We start from the raw sequence: 15270 nt of genomic DNA, 5'->3' as shown, positions 1-15270 counted from the left end.
GCAGGTTCAATCTCCACTTGGTTGAGGTAGCCGGCTCAAGGTTGACTCAGCCTTCCATCCTTCCGAGGTCGGTAAAATGAGTACCCAGCTTGCTGGGGGGTAAAAGATGACTGGGAAAGGCAATGGCAAACCACCGCGCAGAAACAGTCTGCCAAAGACAACGTCATGTGTGACGTCACCCTAGGAGTCGGTCATGCTTGCACCAGGGGACTTTACCTTACCATGGTGATTACAGGCTCTGTAGTTCTATGTGTCAGGAAAATGCACTGTGATATTGTAGTGGTCCAGAACACCATCCTGGTCCCCTCCATAAATGTCATCCATGTTTGTCCTATGTATATGCACTGTGCAAAGCTTGTCTTGTCATTCCCAGTGTGTGTGATGCACAGCTGCAGCGCTTGAGAGGTTAACTTCACTAAAATCATTGCCTGCATGTAAATATAACAGTCATGTCATGTCGTGTGAGTGAGGGTATAAATAGGAGTGATTGAGAGCAGGAAGAGGAATTTGGTCTTCAGAAAGAGTGCTAACACAGAGCCACATGGAAGCACCTTCAGCTTCTATGTAGGTGAAAATGGAGAAAAAGGAGAGATATCCCGTAGCGGTTGGAGTCTGGATGTGAATGGACTGAGTCCTAAGACAGTAAGAGAGAGCATCCCCAAATAAATCTGTATATAGAGACCCATCGTTTATGTACCAATTCATATCACAAGTTTTCTAATGCGGCCATCTAGCTCCATGGATCACCGCATAGAGGTACACTGCTGAGTCACACCCTCGCACCTGCCGCGCTTGCCGTGTGGGGTGTTATCACTAATCATGAAGTAAATAATTGTCGCTAGAGTGTTTGCGGAGTGACTCCTACCCCTTTTCCTCATCTGGAGTGCTCCCAGTCCAGGAGTGGTACCGTACAGATACCGCAGACTGTATGACCGGTTTCATCCGGTGTATCCTCCCTGATCTCTGTTCTATTACACTGTGAAGAATTGTACCTGTTTTTTGGCATTCCCTATCCTAGGGGTATCGAAGGTAGCCTGTGATCCTGCTCTGGTCTTGGCTATATGTCATCCCTCTGGGACTAGAGCCTGGTAAGTGCCACTGTGACAAGCCAACACTTATCCCTCCCAGCCCTCCACGTTAGTCAAGTGTCCGGGGTACCCCTCTAGGGTGTTGCAATATTACATGATATAATAATATTGATTTGTATAGCTGACATATTCCACAGCACCTCTGCGGCAACATGAACAGGCAAAATCAGATGTTACAGTAGTTTGAACAGTAGCGATGCTGCTCACATGAGCTTACGATCTATGAGGAAATAGATGTACTGGTTCTGTACAATGCTCGAGCGGTCTTATATGTATATATAAAGATACGTGATCTGTGTATGTACAGATATGAAGTGTATGGGGTGTGAGGGATACTGATGGATGATGGTATCAGGTTCTGAGGGAGAATACAGAAGAGCGATCAATGCTGAAGAGAATAAACTGGTGCAGCTCAAGAAAAGTCTTGGAGATGGCAGTGGGAGGTCTGGATTATGGGAGATGTTAGTCTGAGATCCTCAGCAGAATGGAGACCGTGGTTAGGGTGGTAGACAGAAATGAGGGAGGAGATATAGGGCGGCGCAGCACTGTGGAGAGCTTTATGGATGAGGCTGAGGAGTTTTAATTGTATCCTATATTGGATGGGCAACCAATGCAGTGACTGGTACAGGCTGGAGACATTAGTGCAGCAGTTGAACAGAAAGATGAGCCCGGCTTCTGTATTCAGGATCAACCGGACAGGGAAGAGTGGTTGATCCAACAGGAAGAAGCATATAATTGTGTGTCATCAATAGAGGCTGTGTAGACAGAAAATAGGGGAGTACCTAGGACCGAACTCAGGACCCCCAAGAGCAAGGGCATGGGATGAAAATGCAGAGCTAGCAAATAATACACCGAGTGAGCAGTCAGAGAGGTATACAGCCATATGCAACTTGCACCCTCTGCCGCATCTCTTATGAGTCAGCACATAGACACACACATGTACAGTCCGATCCCCGCAGGCACTCCACATTGCTGGTGAGTAGGACATGAGTGTGAAAAATCATGCCTATGGATAGCCTCTAAAATGGGACTATGTGCTGTCCATGGAATACACGAACAGCACATGGCCCTAAAGTATAGTCATGTGCGTCGGTTCTAAGGCCCAATGTCCACGAGCGGATTTGATTTGCTGAACCTGTGCGGGAGATCCGCCCATAGGGATGCATTAGTGTCTACAAAACAATTAAAAACATGTGGCTGTCATTTTTTCCCACAATGCGGATTGCATGTGCAGGTAAAAAAAAATAACAGCATGCTCCATTTTCTACGCATTCCCACACAGACAGCTTCCATTGACGTCAATGGAAGCCGTCCGATTCGCGGCACACCCACCGCCGACACTGTGGACATGCCACGGATCCGCGGTAAAGCAGGAGATTTGAAAAATAAAAAATGCACTGCACAGCACGCTGGCCGGCACGCCGAGTGCATCTACCATGCAGAAAAAAGAAGATCCGGCTGGGACGGAGAGCACCCTCACCGTAGCCCGACAGGTAAGAAAATGTTCATAATATGTCCATGGCTGCAAACACGGGTGGAATCTGTACGTGCCAGTGGACATGAGGCCTTAGGCTAATAAAGTGATGCATGCTGAAAAGGTTTTTGTGACCTGCGGGGTTAAACACTGCAGAATGATCCAGAAGAATCAATAGAAATTGACTTGTATGTGGTTTAAAATAACATTTGTCGAAAACACAACTAAATAGGGTAAACTAAATTATTTAACCCTTTGCAATCCAATTTTGGATGCAGGGTTTCCTAGGGGGCTTTCTCTTTTTGCCATTATACAATGGTGCCATCTGCTGGCTAGAACCAGTACTGTGGTGTGGGATATGCTGGAGAGGCCCCCAACAACAGAGCGGCCAGTAATCTACAGTAAGAATACCCTGCCGGACGTCTTCTGACATCAGAGCTGTACAGCCTACAATCAGAATGTCTTTAGACGTCAGACAGTGGATTGGAAAGGGTTAATAGAGTAATCTTCAGTTATACTTTAGTTTGAGTGACAATTCTTTCCCTATTTTACGGACGAGCGCACCTGACACCTGAACAGCGTCTAGACTTGCACTGGGAGAGAGTGGCACTGACAGAGCGACACTTGGAAATTCCAAGTCTTGTCATCGCCTGATAATTATCAATTTTTTTTTACTTTATTTTTTTTTGTGGCCTGGTTTTTGGCTGGCTCTAAGGCACATACCTTATTTGCCTAATGGTTAATCCGGCACTGTTTAAAGGAAATCTGTCACCTACTTTTAGCTCAACCTAAACTTATAAGACTGAAGGAGATGACCCGTGGAGTTCGGGGATGGATGTTTTATACCTACCTTCCCTGTCATTCCCCCGGTATTAGCGATGGAAGCCACAACTCAGTGCATTGAGCGGTGCTGCTAAGTAATCCGCCCTTTCTAATTTTATAATAAGCAGACTACTTCGAAGCGCCGCTCAATGCATTGAGTTGTGGCTTCCAGCGCTGACACTGAGAGAATGACTGGGGTGTAAGTATAAAACTTACATTCTCGGACTCCACGGGTCATGTACTTTCAGCCCATAAGCTTGGCTTATAGGGCTTAGGCCACTCTCACACATGCCGTCAGCAAACCGCTGCAATTTCACCGCTGTTTTCGGATGCAGGTTATTGCTTCCGATAGCGGGTTTTAGCGCACCCCATCATAGTGATGAGGTGCACTGAATAAAGCAGACAGTGCTCGAAAGTCGCGGCGCTAGAAAGTGCCGCGTTCTAGCGCATGTTTGCGAGGACCCATTGAAGTTAATATGAGTGTTATACCGCGACGTTCAAAAAGTCGCAGTAATCACAGTAAAAAATGGATGTGTGAAAGTGGCCTAAGAGCAGGTGACAGATTCCCTTTAAGGTCCTTTTATACGGCCTGATTGTTGAGCACAAACTTTCCTCTGAATGATCATTCATCCGACAATCGGGCTGTGTAAAGTTGCCAACGATCGGCCTCAAGAACAAGTGAACACTCATTCATTGGCTGAACGGTGAGTTTCAGCAAGCATAAAAATGCCTTCCCCCATGAAGCTATTCTTGTCTTCTCTCACATGATGGGGCTTCACGGCGCTCAAACAGGTCGGCTGTCGGGACGATGAGGGCGGGGGATGTCTACAGGCTGCACAAAGCTTGAATGTAGTGCTTCATTTACACTGGATGACTGTTGGCTTAATGACTGCACAAGTGCTGACGTCACCGCTAAGGTCGTTAGTGTTCGGGCAGAGCATTTACACTGACAGACTTCACTGCTGATCGTGGGCTTCTTGCTGCAAGAGTTTACACTGAATGAGAAGCAGGAGGAAATCTATTGGACGTTGCATTTTTTTTGCAAAAAACGCAAGAAGGTCGAAATACACATTGAATATACAGAGTTTCAGTCTGTGAAAACGCTGCATATTAATGGACCGAAACTGAACATGCCCGTGTGAATGAGCATACAAAGTGCTGACGGTTGTCATGCCCGAACTCCAAGACGTTCACCTCTACTGCCCTAAGGCCTCATGTCCACAGGGAAAATCAGGCCCGTGTGGATTTCTGCTGCGGATGCACTATAATTGTCTTTTTTTTTTCATGCGAGAGATCAATTGAGATAGAGCTCCGGCACGCGTGATCCGCGTTAAAATGGAGCATGCCGCGTTTTTTTTCCCGTGCGTGAAATCCGTAAATCACTTAAAATACCATCTGCGGCTACTTAATTAACCGGGGATAGTCACTGCTTTCCTATGGGATGCGGATTTGCGTTTTTTCTCCCTCACGGGTTTGCTAAATATAATTTCCCCGTGGACATGAGCCCTAAAAGTTGGCTCCAAAGTGCTAAAACCATATAAATAAGCCACTGAAGTTTTGGGATTCTGTTCAGTGGAGCGATAAAAGAAAACTGGAACTTTTCGTGCCTATGGATCAGCAGTATAGTGTATCAGGATGAATGGCAGAATGAAGCATACACTGAAGATAGCTGCCGCCGCCTCTTTGACTTTGAGCTCCTTTCTGAGTCAAACTTTAAAACATGTATATTCTGAAATAGCGCAACATTTCAGAATAACACATGGGAGTAATGGACATACCTGTCCTGGATTCATGCTACCGTGGATCGGGCAGCATGAACTCAATAATAGATTCCCTTTAACAGATTGTCTTTGATGGAACAGTACCCCGCTTCCTCACTGCTCCACTCAGCACCTATTACATGTGCACCAGCTGTTACAGCGAGGGCGCGAAATGTAACACTAATTGCCAGGCTGCACCTGCACTTGTAAGTTCAGCCTGGCAACAAACTGGAAGATGTGAGTGCTAGCGGCTGTCACTAGCGCTTGTGTAATAAGGCCTTTACAGGGAACATGGATTGGGTGGTCATTTGACAATTTTGTAAAGGGAGTTTCTATAGAAAATGGAAACCAGATTATAAGGGGTCTAGAAGAGTTATCACAGAGATAGCTAATTAGGTGAGAGTAGACCAAGAGTTCCAGGAGCTTAGAGATGAAGTGGAGATTAGAGACACAGGATAAAGCCCCATTTACCCAAGACGAATGTCGGGCAAACAATGCCTAACACTCATCCCTGTGTGTATTCGCTCCCGTGCTGTTACACAGTAGCGAGTATCGCTGGCTCTCTGACAGCAGCCAGCAGGGGGCCGGGATGGCTGGAGGAGATTACTGTTTACACTGAAACGGCTGCTGTTTTAGGCTGCATAAACGATAAAAGATGAGCTGAACGATGATCATTCAGTAGAAACAGCAGCCGTCCAGTACTGAACGGCAGCTGTGTTAAGTGAATGGAGAGGAACAGGGGAGAGCGAGGAGTGAAATCTCCAGCCTCCCCGCTGCGAGCTAACGATACTCGCTCCTGTGCAGCACGGGAGCGAGTACATGCGGGGACGAGTGTCGGGCATCGTTTGCTCGACATTCGTCCCTTGTAAATGGGGCTTTAGTCATGAGATGGTTTTGTTTAGTAATGGGGTTATAACTGCTTGTTTAAAGCTAGTCACACAGATTACAGTGATATGTCTGCAGTGTGTATCTGTGCAGGAGTTTTGGAGAAACTTGTCTTTTATCAGTAGCAGCACATGCATAGAGGCCTACTTGATGTAGTCCTGGATTTTTATGAGCTGCAGGATAGCTACACCCACCCCGCCCTCCAGGCAAGGACTAACTGTTGTCTAGCTATTACTGTGCAGAGAGAGAGCTACCAATCATTGGCTGGAGTTCTCTGTGTATGGCGAATGCAGACAGCTGGGTCGCATTCCGACTGCAAGATCCTTGCAGCGGGATGCGACCCTCTGCCCATACGGTGACCCCCGGCTTTTCTCTCTGCTCTTCAGATGTGACGGCTGGCGCACAGCCGCACATACGCAGAGCAGGGCCGGCAATGATGTGGATAATGCGAGCCAGGACATGCTGTGAGTTCCACCCCGCAAGCAGAATATCGCAGTTGATTTCCACTCGTGGGCATGGAAATGCTTTATTTTTTTAATGCATGTCTCATGGGCTGTATTTGCTGCGGGATCCAGAGCTCCAGACCCCGCAGTGCAAATATGCTCTTGTGCATTGTGCCTAAGGCTAGTTTTAGGAAATGAAAATCACAATAACACGTGTTACATGTCCTGAATTCACTGTCTGCTGAAGAAGGTCGTGGTGGAGTGGACTACAGTCCAAATGCTGCAATGGGGACCTATGTTTACATATTGCATCCATGTTAGCGTATGTACTGTATGATGTTTAACATTTAGAATTGCTGACTGTTTCCCTTTAACTATTTTGCAAATGGAATACAAAATGCAGGCATGTTCTAGCTGGGACATTGTGTAACCTGTTCATATGTTCTAAAGTTATGTCACTGCTATCGAAGGGGTAGTTTGGGCTCTCTTCAACTGGTGACCATCAGTAGTTGATGTAAAGAGGTCTGCCACTCAGGACCCCCGTCCATCATCTGATCGTCCGGCCTGCTGTCCAGTGCAGCGGGCTGGACATGGTCCTCAGCGGACAAGAGAGAAAGTGGGAATGCTGGCCTCCCTCCCATCGAAATCAGTGGGAGTGCTGCGCTGCTCTTCCTGCCCAGGACAGGGTGTCAGAAACGGAAGTATCAACTACTCATGGCCTATCCAAGCAATAGATCACCATTTGAAAATAACTCAGACTAACCCTTAAATATATCCGGTACTGGTGTATCTCGACACCACCAGGAAGTCCTGGTGGAGACAAGATTGGCAGGGGGGTGACGCCCCTGTACCTGATTGGCTGCACAGATGGGTCACCTGCAGGTCCGGGCAGCCCACTAAAGATTTTCTTTACAATGCTGAAAGCGGCCCCCGAGAAGCCGCACTGCCCCATGTGCAGACTGGGCTTGCCAGCAGGGAGACCACAGCGCCCCCCCATGTCAGCTCAGCTCGCGGCGGCGGCCCACACCACCCCCCCCTTCCCATGTCAGCTTCACCTTATGGCCAGCAGCAGGGAGGTGACAGCACTGGACAGAGAGAGAGCGTGAGAGCCGGCGTCCACAGACTGCAGGAGCAGAGCAAACCATCGACACAGCGCTCAGTGCATGAGGATAGCAGGGAATGTGAGACCTAGCCAGGTAACAGCGCAGGAGTACGGGGCTGGGTAAGACACAGAGACGCATCCTCCCTCAAGCAGAGAGGCAACAGTGGCGGCACTGTGACACACAGCCGGGTTACAGAGGTGCAGCAGAGCGACGGATGACTGACATTCCACACTGCTTCTACCCATAATCCATTCAAGGACCTTCCAGGACCTTGCCGTATTACGCCAATCGGCAGCTAGGTGTGTGACAGGGGCATTCCTGTACTACAGCGGAAGTATAGCGTGATGGCCGGCTTCCATTGACTACAATGGAAGCCGGCAGCGTGTATTCCGGCGGCATTTAGAACATGCCGCTGTTTATTTCACGCTAAGGAATTCCGCAGCGTGAACATTGAGCTATTAGGTTCCCCAAAAAAGTCAATAGGTGCATAGCCAGTGTGAATTTTTTCAGAAAGCTGTGATATAATTGATGACAAGTTTCTTTAAAGCCCTTAATGACCGCCCATACGTCTTGACGACAATCATTAAGAGGCTTTATTCTGCGCAGGTCTCCCATGTAAGGGAGAGCAGGTGCTCAGCTGTTGGATAACAGCCGGCCACTTGCTCTAACACCAAGACTGAAGAAACCTTGGAACCCTGGTGTTAAACCCTTTAGACGCTGTGGTCAGTGCAATTGCGGCATTTAAAAGGCTGACAGAAGGAGGGGGCTCCCTTTGTCACCCTTCGGATCTCTGCGATGTGATTGCGGGGTCTTGATGGGTTGTTATGGCACCCAGAGGCTTCAATATAGTCTCCAGGTCTGTGCATCCTATGCATCAACAAATAGGGCCATTAAAAAGTTCAACTCATCCCGCAAGAGAAAAACTTTTTTACAGCAAGGTTGACAAAAAAAACCCAAAATTCTAGGAGTCCTTGAGTGGAGCGATAAGCAAAAAACAAATTTTTTAAGGAAAAAGTTTTAAAAAAACCCTACATATATAATTTGATATTGACATAATTGTACTGGCCTGAAAAATTAAATTAACATATTATTTATTCTGCATGGTGAATGCTGTTAAAAATAAAAAAAACATTTTGTAGATTTTGTTAATCGTGCCTCTAGCAAAAATGGAACAAAAAGCAATCAAAATATTATATAGTCCCAAAAACTGGATAAATAAAGACTAGAATACATCCCACAAAAAACAAGCCCTCATGGAGCTCCATCAATGGAAAAAAATAAAAATATTATGGCTCTTGGAATGTCACAAAGCAAAACCAAATAAAAATAAAAAGTTGTTTTTGTGTACAAAAATAGCAAAATATAAAAAACTGTATAAAATTGATATCACCAGAATCGTGCTGACCCAGAAAATAATGTTAGCACAATATTTATTTTGTACACTGAATGCTATAAAAATGAAATCCAAAGAAACAAACATTAGAATTTCTTTTTTTCCCCAATCCCCCTAAAAAATGTTTTAATAAAAGTTATACAATACACTATATGTACCCAAAAATGATGCTGCAGAAAACAATCCCTGATATGGGTATGTTGATGGAAAAATGTAAAGGTTATGGCTCCTGGAATGTGATGATGAAAAAAAACTGAAAAATTAGTTGGTCATTAAGGTGCAAACAGGTTTGATCACAAAGGGGTTAAATAACGCAATACAACTAATAATAGTTGTTCCTCCTAATTCAAAACAAAGTGCAGTCTCAGAATTACTCAACCCCTTCATGAAATGCGTCTTTAGTACTTAGTAGACACTGTTTTGCTGTTATGACCTGCTGTCCATGTGATGCTTAGTCAGACAGCAGCTTCTGACAGCGTTCCGGAGGAATCTTGGCCCATTCCTCATGGGCAATGGCATCCACTTCACGAATATTCTTGGGTTTGCATGCAACAACTGCCTTCTTCAAATCCCATCATCTCTAACGATCTTTATATATGTTGTGACCATGCAAACACACAAGACCTAGTAAAGCAGCTATTAATGATCAAGCCAATAAGAGTTATGCCAGGGAGCAGGGGAGAGGACTGACAGCTCTCCACGGTGAGCCTGTCTGACTGATACATTCACCATGGAGAATCGCAGCAAATCACAGAATGCCCCGATTTGAGTCCCGTAAGCGGAGAATCGCTATGATTCTCCGCTTGTGGATAGGGAGCTGCGCTTTCCATAGTTAGGTCTATGATAAGCGGGCACTGCGTTACTCGTGGCCAGATTATCGCTGCGAGTAACGCAATGCAATATCGTCTGTGGACAGGAGCCCTTAGGCCTCATGCGGAATCTGACCAGGTGCCTCTTGCGTACCTGTCCGGATTCTCTTCTGTGCTGTGGATGTGCCGGCCAGCGGACATGCATAGTACAGGTTTGACTGTGCCGTCGCTAGGTGATGACGTGGATCCTGCTGCCTTTCTGCAATGATGATTGTGGAATTGCCACGGGATGGATGGCTTCCTTTGACTTCCGTGTGTAGCCTTACTAAAATAGGGCATGCTGCGTTTTTTTTTCCCCGTGAATGTTTTGTATCAGATTCTCTCCTCTAAAAATGGAAAAGAGAGACAGAAACCCTGAACTGAGCCCTATCGTAGGTGTGAAAGCAGCTTAAGTTGTGCCTTATTCTTCAATATGTCTTATGCAGCATGTTAAATGCTATATACACCTTTGCACTCCTTTTTTTCTTTAATCAGTGTGTCTTTGGAAAGGAAGACTTTTTGGAGTTGGTTTTCATTAAAAATATCTGATCGTTTGGTTTCTATGCTTCTACTGTTTTCCAAAGCACTGCAGATTGGAGGACTGAAAGATTTGTAAAATTGGTCAGGGAGAGTAAACTGACAACTACTTCTCAGCCCCTCCCCGTGCCTGCTTTTCTGTCTGAGAAGGAGCAACTGTGATGTGGATACATTACACAGCAAGGGATTTGTGAGAGATGACCAATCAGTGAAGAAATCAAGACATAATCTTTTGTAAGTTCTTGTGAGTCTTCCACACTGGGAAGTGCTGTCTATGGAAATCTTATATGTTATTGTGTATTACATTTACTCCAAGTTATAAGTAGTAAAAGTGGATAAAACCTGTGATATTTCTGGAGGGAGAAACCTTCTTACAGAGGGCTGCATAGCAGTATTGGGAGATGCTGATCATCTCACCAGGCCCCATACCCCAGCATCCTGAACCTTCTAACTTCCAATCATCATACAGTATCTCTGCATAGAAGTGAAAGTCCATGCACATGTAAAAGTTTTCAGACCACACTAAAAGACGTGGACTTAAAGATATTGTACTGGATTAGATAAAACATGGCTGTTTTCTTTTAAAAAATAGCACCACACTCGTCCATGAGTTGGGTCTGATATCACAGCTCAGCTCTACTGAAGTGAATGGAGGTTAATTACAATATCACACACAGCCTGTGGACATGCGTGACACTGTTTTTGTAAGGAAGTGTAGTGGCCCAGAGTTAGGGTACCTCTAGGTTGGTGTTTGTTTACCCCAGGTGGATTGTCTTTGTGCCTTGGTATGTGTAGTTATGTTAGTCTATCTCTTGTGTTCATGTTGGTGTCACTATTCTTAGCGGTGACGGTGTGTCTGTCTCCCCAACCTGCTCTGTGTGGTGTGATTGGTCATGAGAGGTTGGGGGCGGAGTTAGTAGTGGGTAGAGAGAGTAAAGATGTAGTCGTTGAAGAATGGTATGTGTTCTCCCAACAAATAACTGGGACTGATGACATCTGTACTTCAGGGGAAGAGTGACTCATAATTGAAAGTGTGTTGGAGGTTGTGCAGAAGAAAAATGGGCCAAGGGTGTTGTATCTAAGACTGTTTTCAGTGTCTTGTTCTTGTAAAATCAAAGTTGGAACATGTGACCAAAAGAAAACCGTGTGCCTTCAGTTTGAAACTACCTCTTGATTGTGGACTCTTTCATTCGGCTTGGGTGATTTATCACTCGGAAGAGGCACTGGCGTCACATGAACAGATAAGTACCAAAAGTTCGTAGCACAGTTGCTAACTTTATACCTTGCACACAGCTGGGCCAGGCCGTGCTTTGGATGTAACGGGTGGAGATGGTAGAGCCATCGTGACCCCCACCATCTTGTACCCCGCTGTCTCCCTGGCCAAAGGTCTAACCCCGGCCGCTGCAGAAGCAACCATGTTTTTCTAACTTTGGACAACTACTTTAAAAGCTATGGAAACGTTTGTGCATGAATAAACCATACACACATATCTTAATAAGTTCCTGGAGAAAATAAATGGTGCACTTTTCAGTTGTTTTTTTTGCATTGAGTATTTCTTCTCATGCATTTAGAAAGAATGATAGTCGGTTTGCAGTTTCTCCTATATTTAGGTTTCTGGCTAGGGGGCATTCCCACCAGTGATCAGCTGGTCTCTCTGTTAAACACACACAAGCTTAGCTCCCCTCTCTTTCAGAGGCTGTGTAGCATAACCATGTCCACTCAATGCTACACAGCTATCTCATTCTCTCTCTACATAGCTGCTGGTTGATCCCCCTCACTGCTGATAAGGGCACAAAATTCAGCCAAGGTGAATGTAATGGTAGTTATCTCTGTTCTCCTGATCTTGTTCACCATACCCTGGCAGTCGTACAGCCCTCTATTGATTAAAAGAAAAAGAGTGCAAAGGTGTACATAGTCTGAGTTAATTTAAAGAGAATCTGTCACCAGGTTCTTGCTGCCTGAACGCGGGACAGGTATGCACTGTGTCTCCTTGAAAGTGTTATTCTTAAATGCTGCGGCATTTCAGAAAGAAGCATACTTTGAAGTTTGCCTCAGAAACGGAGCTCTGAAATCAAAAAGGACAGCTGTGCCAAGCTCTCCCCACCCTCAGTATGTTGTCTGACAGGTCTCTCCCTGCTTATGTATAGGGACAGAATATCAATCAACATGCTGCAGGTGGGGAGACCAGCATGGCCCACCACTTTGATGCAATAGCTGCTTTCCCGAGTAAAACAGGCAAACTTCAAAGTGCGTTTATTCTGAACTGTAACGTTTCAGAAGAACACTTATGTATTGCGTATGGACAGCGTTGATTATGCTGCCCATAAAAAAAGAATAGGGCTCATGCTGCTTGGTATGTAGTGAATCTTTGCTGTTTTTATGTTTTTTACATAATTTATTTTTTCGTAGGCTGGGTTCACATGGGTCAGATTTGCCACAGAATTTCCATGCTGACCTTCCGCACATAAATTCCGATGCATTTACAGTATCAGCAAAGTGGATGAGATTTTGAAAATGTTGTCCACATGCTGCGGAAAAAACCCGCACAAAAGAATTAAAATCCACGACATGTCAATTATGTCACCATCTCCGCTGCAGAATTCACCCCCTCTCGTTGAGGGGGTGAATTCCGCACAGGATTTTGTGATGAAACCTGCACCAAATGGTGCGGGTTTGGAGGCAGGAATGTCCGCTGTGGACATTCCTCTGGAAATCAGCCCCGTGTAGACCCTGCCTTATAGTTTTTTAGTACTTCTTCGCTGCCCTCTTGTTTTAGTAGTTTAAGCGCTTTATTTTTGCCGTTTATTGCCCCCATTACATCTTTATTGAGCCATATTGCTTTTCTACTATTCCTAACCATTTTATTCCTGTAAGGTATGAACCGCTCACAGTAAGGATTTAAGATGTTTTCAAACATTTCCCATTTATTGTCTGTACTCTTATTTCTAAGGACATTGCCCCACTCAGTAAGGTTAAGGGCATCTCTGAGCTGATCGCACTTGGCTTTCCTAAAGTTTAGTATTTTGGTAGCTCCGCTATAAAAGTCTCACTTGAAAGACAAGTTTAAATTTATTATATTATGGTCACTATTTCCCAGGTGCTCCCCAAGTTGCACCCCTCTTATTCTGTCAGGTCTGTTGGTTAAAATTAAGTCCAAAATGGCCGTCCCTCTAGCTGGGTCCTGTACAAGTTGTGTAAGATAATTATCTTTAGTTATTGACAGAAACTTGCTACCTTTATAAGATCCGCAGGTTTCGGCTTGCCAGTTTATATCTGGATAGTTAAAGTCAACCCCATAATAATTACCTCATTGTGATTTGCTACTTTATGCATTTGCCTCAGTAATAGATTCTCAGTAGCTTCTGTTATTTTTGGTCGTCTATAGAAAACCCCTATGAGGATTTTATTATTTTTCCCTCCATGTATTTCTACCCATAGAGACTCTACATGTTTATCTTAGACTTTAAACCTTTTAAGGATTTTAAGCCTTTCCCCTTTTCCAGTTTTTGAACCTGTAAGTTCACTGCCCAGTCACAGCTCACATCCAACCAGGTCTCCGTTATTCCCACTATGTCGTAGTTTTCCTCAGGCATTATTGCTTCCAGTTCATCAGGAATAACAGAATGTGAACCTAAAGACTCTGTAAACTTTCCTGTAATAAATCATAGGTTTTCCAAAGTATTAAATGTTTTGAGATGCAAAATATGTCCATTTTTATAATCCTGATTTTTCTGTGGTCAGTGTATAGTCTTCATCTTTAATGCTGCTCATGTGAGTACTACTATTCTCCCTCCCTCATCCTGATTAAGGTCATTATCCTTCCTTAGCCAGTTCTACAACAACACCATTCTAGGTGACATGTGACAGCTGTGTCCATGTGTTCGGTGGTTTTGTTGGCTTGCTTCTATTCAGCTGAGGTTTCTGAGTCACTTTGCCCATCACAGCATCTGACAGCAAATTTACAAGGAGAAATATGACTGAGTCAAGTCATCTGTGTATGAGGATTTATAACCGCAGTATAGGTAGGAGACGGGGCTGAGCTGGATGGAAGCAGCAGATCACTGGAGAAGATAAGAAAATCCTCGTCTACCAGTCTAATAATGCCAAACTATAACTCTAAACAGCACTGCTTTATGCTGCTTGACGCAAATTACTCCAAACCACCAGGACTCCGCAACTACACGGACAAGCAAGTAGACTGTTTTTCAGATGTGTGTCTAAAACCGGAGGGAGTTTATAATATATAATCATTGTATGCCATTAGGGTATGGTCACACATTACAGTGTAATGGTGCATTCAGACGACCGTATATCGGCCGGGTATTCACGCCGGCCGATATACGGCGTCTCTCTCTGCAGGGGGAGGAAGCTAAAAGAGTCGGGAGCAGTGCACTGAGCTCCCGCCCCCTCTCTGCCTCCTCTCCACCCCTCTGCACTATTTTCAATGAGGAGAGGCGGGACTGGGGCCAGGCTAATTCTCAGAACTTAGCCCCGCCCCCATCCCGACTTCTCTCATTGCAAATAGTGCAGAGGGGTGGAGAGGGGGTGAAGACGAGGCAGAGAGGGGGCGGGAGCTCAGAGCACTGCTGCCAGCTCTTCCAGGCTCCTCCCCCTGCAGAGAGAGATGCCGTATATCGACCAGCGTGAGTCGTCTGAATGCACCCTAAGGGTGGTTTCACATGGGCAATAAAATCGTACAATCTGTGTCCGATGCGAAAGTGAGTAAGAACACAGAATTATGAAAACCAATTATTTTCAATGGTTTCCTTCACATTTGCGATGTTGTCACTCATGCGATGTTGCAATAAAAACAAAAACGCAGCATGTCCTACCTTTCTTCGTTTTTTTTTATCGCCCATGTTTCCCTATGGAGACTCCTTTTTATCGCAACGCACGAACTTGCAATTTTTGTGCAAT

Source organism: Eleutherodactylus coqui, chromosome 7, assembly GCF_035609145.1.
Source record: "Eleutherodactylus coqui strain aEleCoq1 chromosome 7, aEleCoq1.hap1, whole genome shotgun sequence".
Taxonomy (NCBI): domain Eukaryota; kingdom Metazoa; phylum Chordata; class Amphibia; order Anura; family Eleutherodactylidae; genus Eleutherodactylus; species Eleutherodactylus coqui.
Note: the sequence above shows the minus strand (reverse complement) of the source record.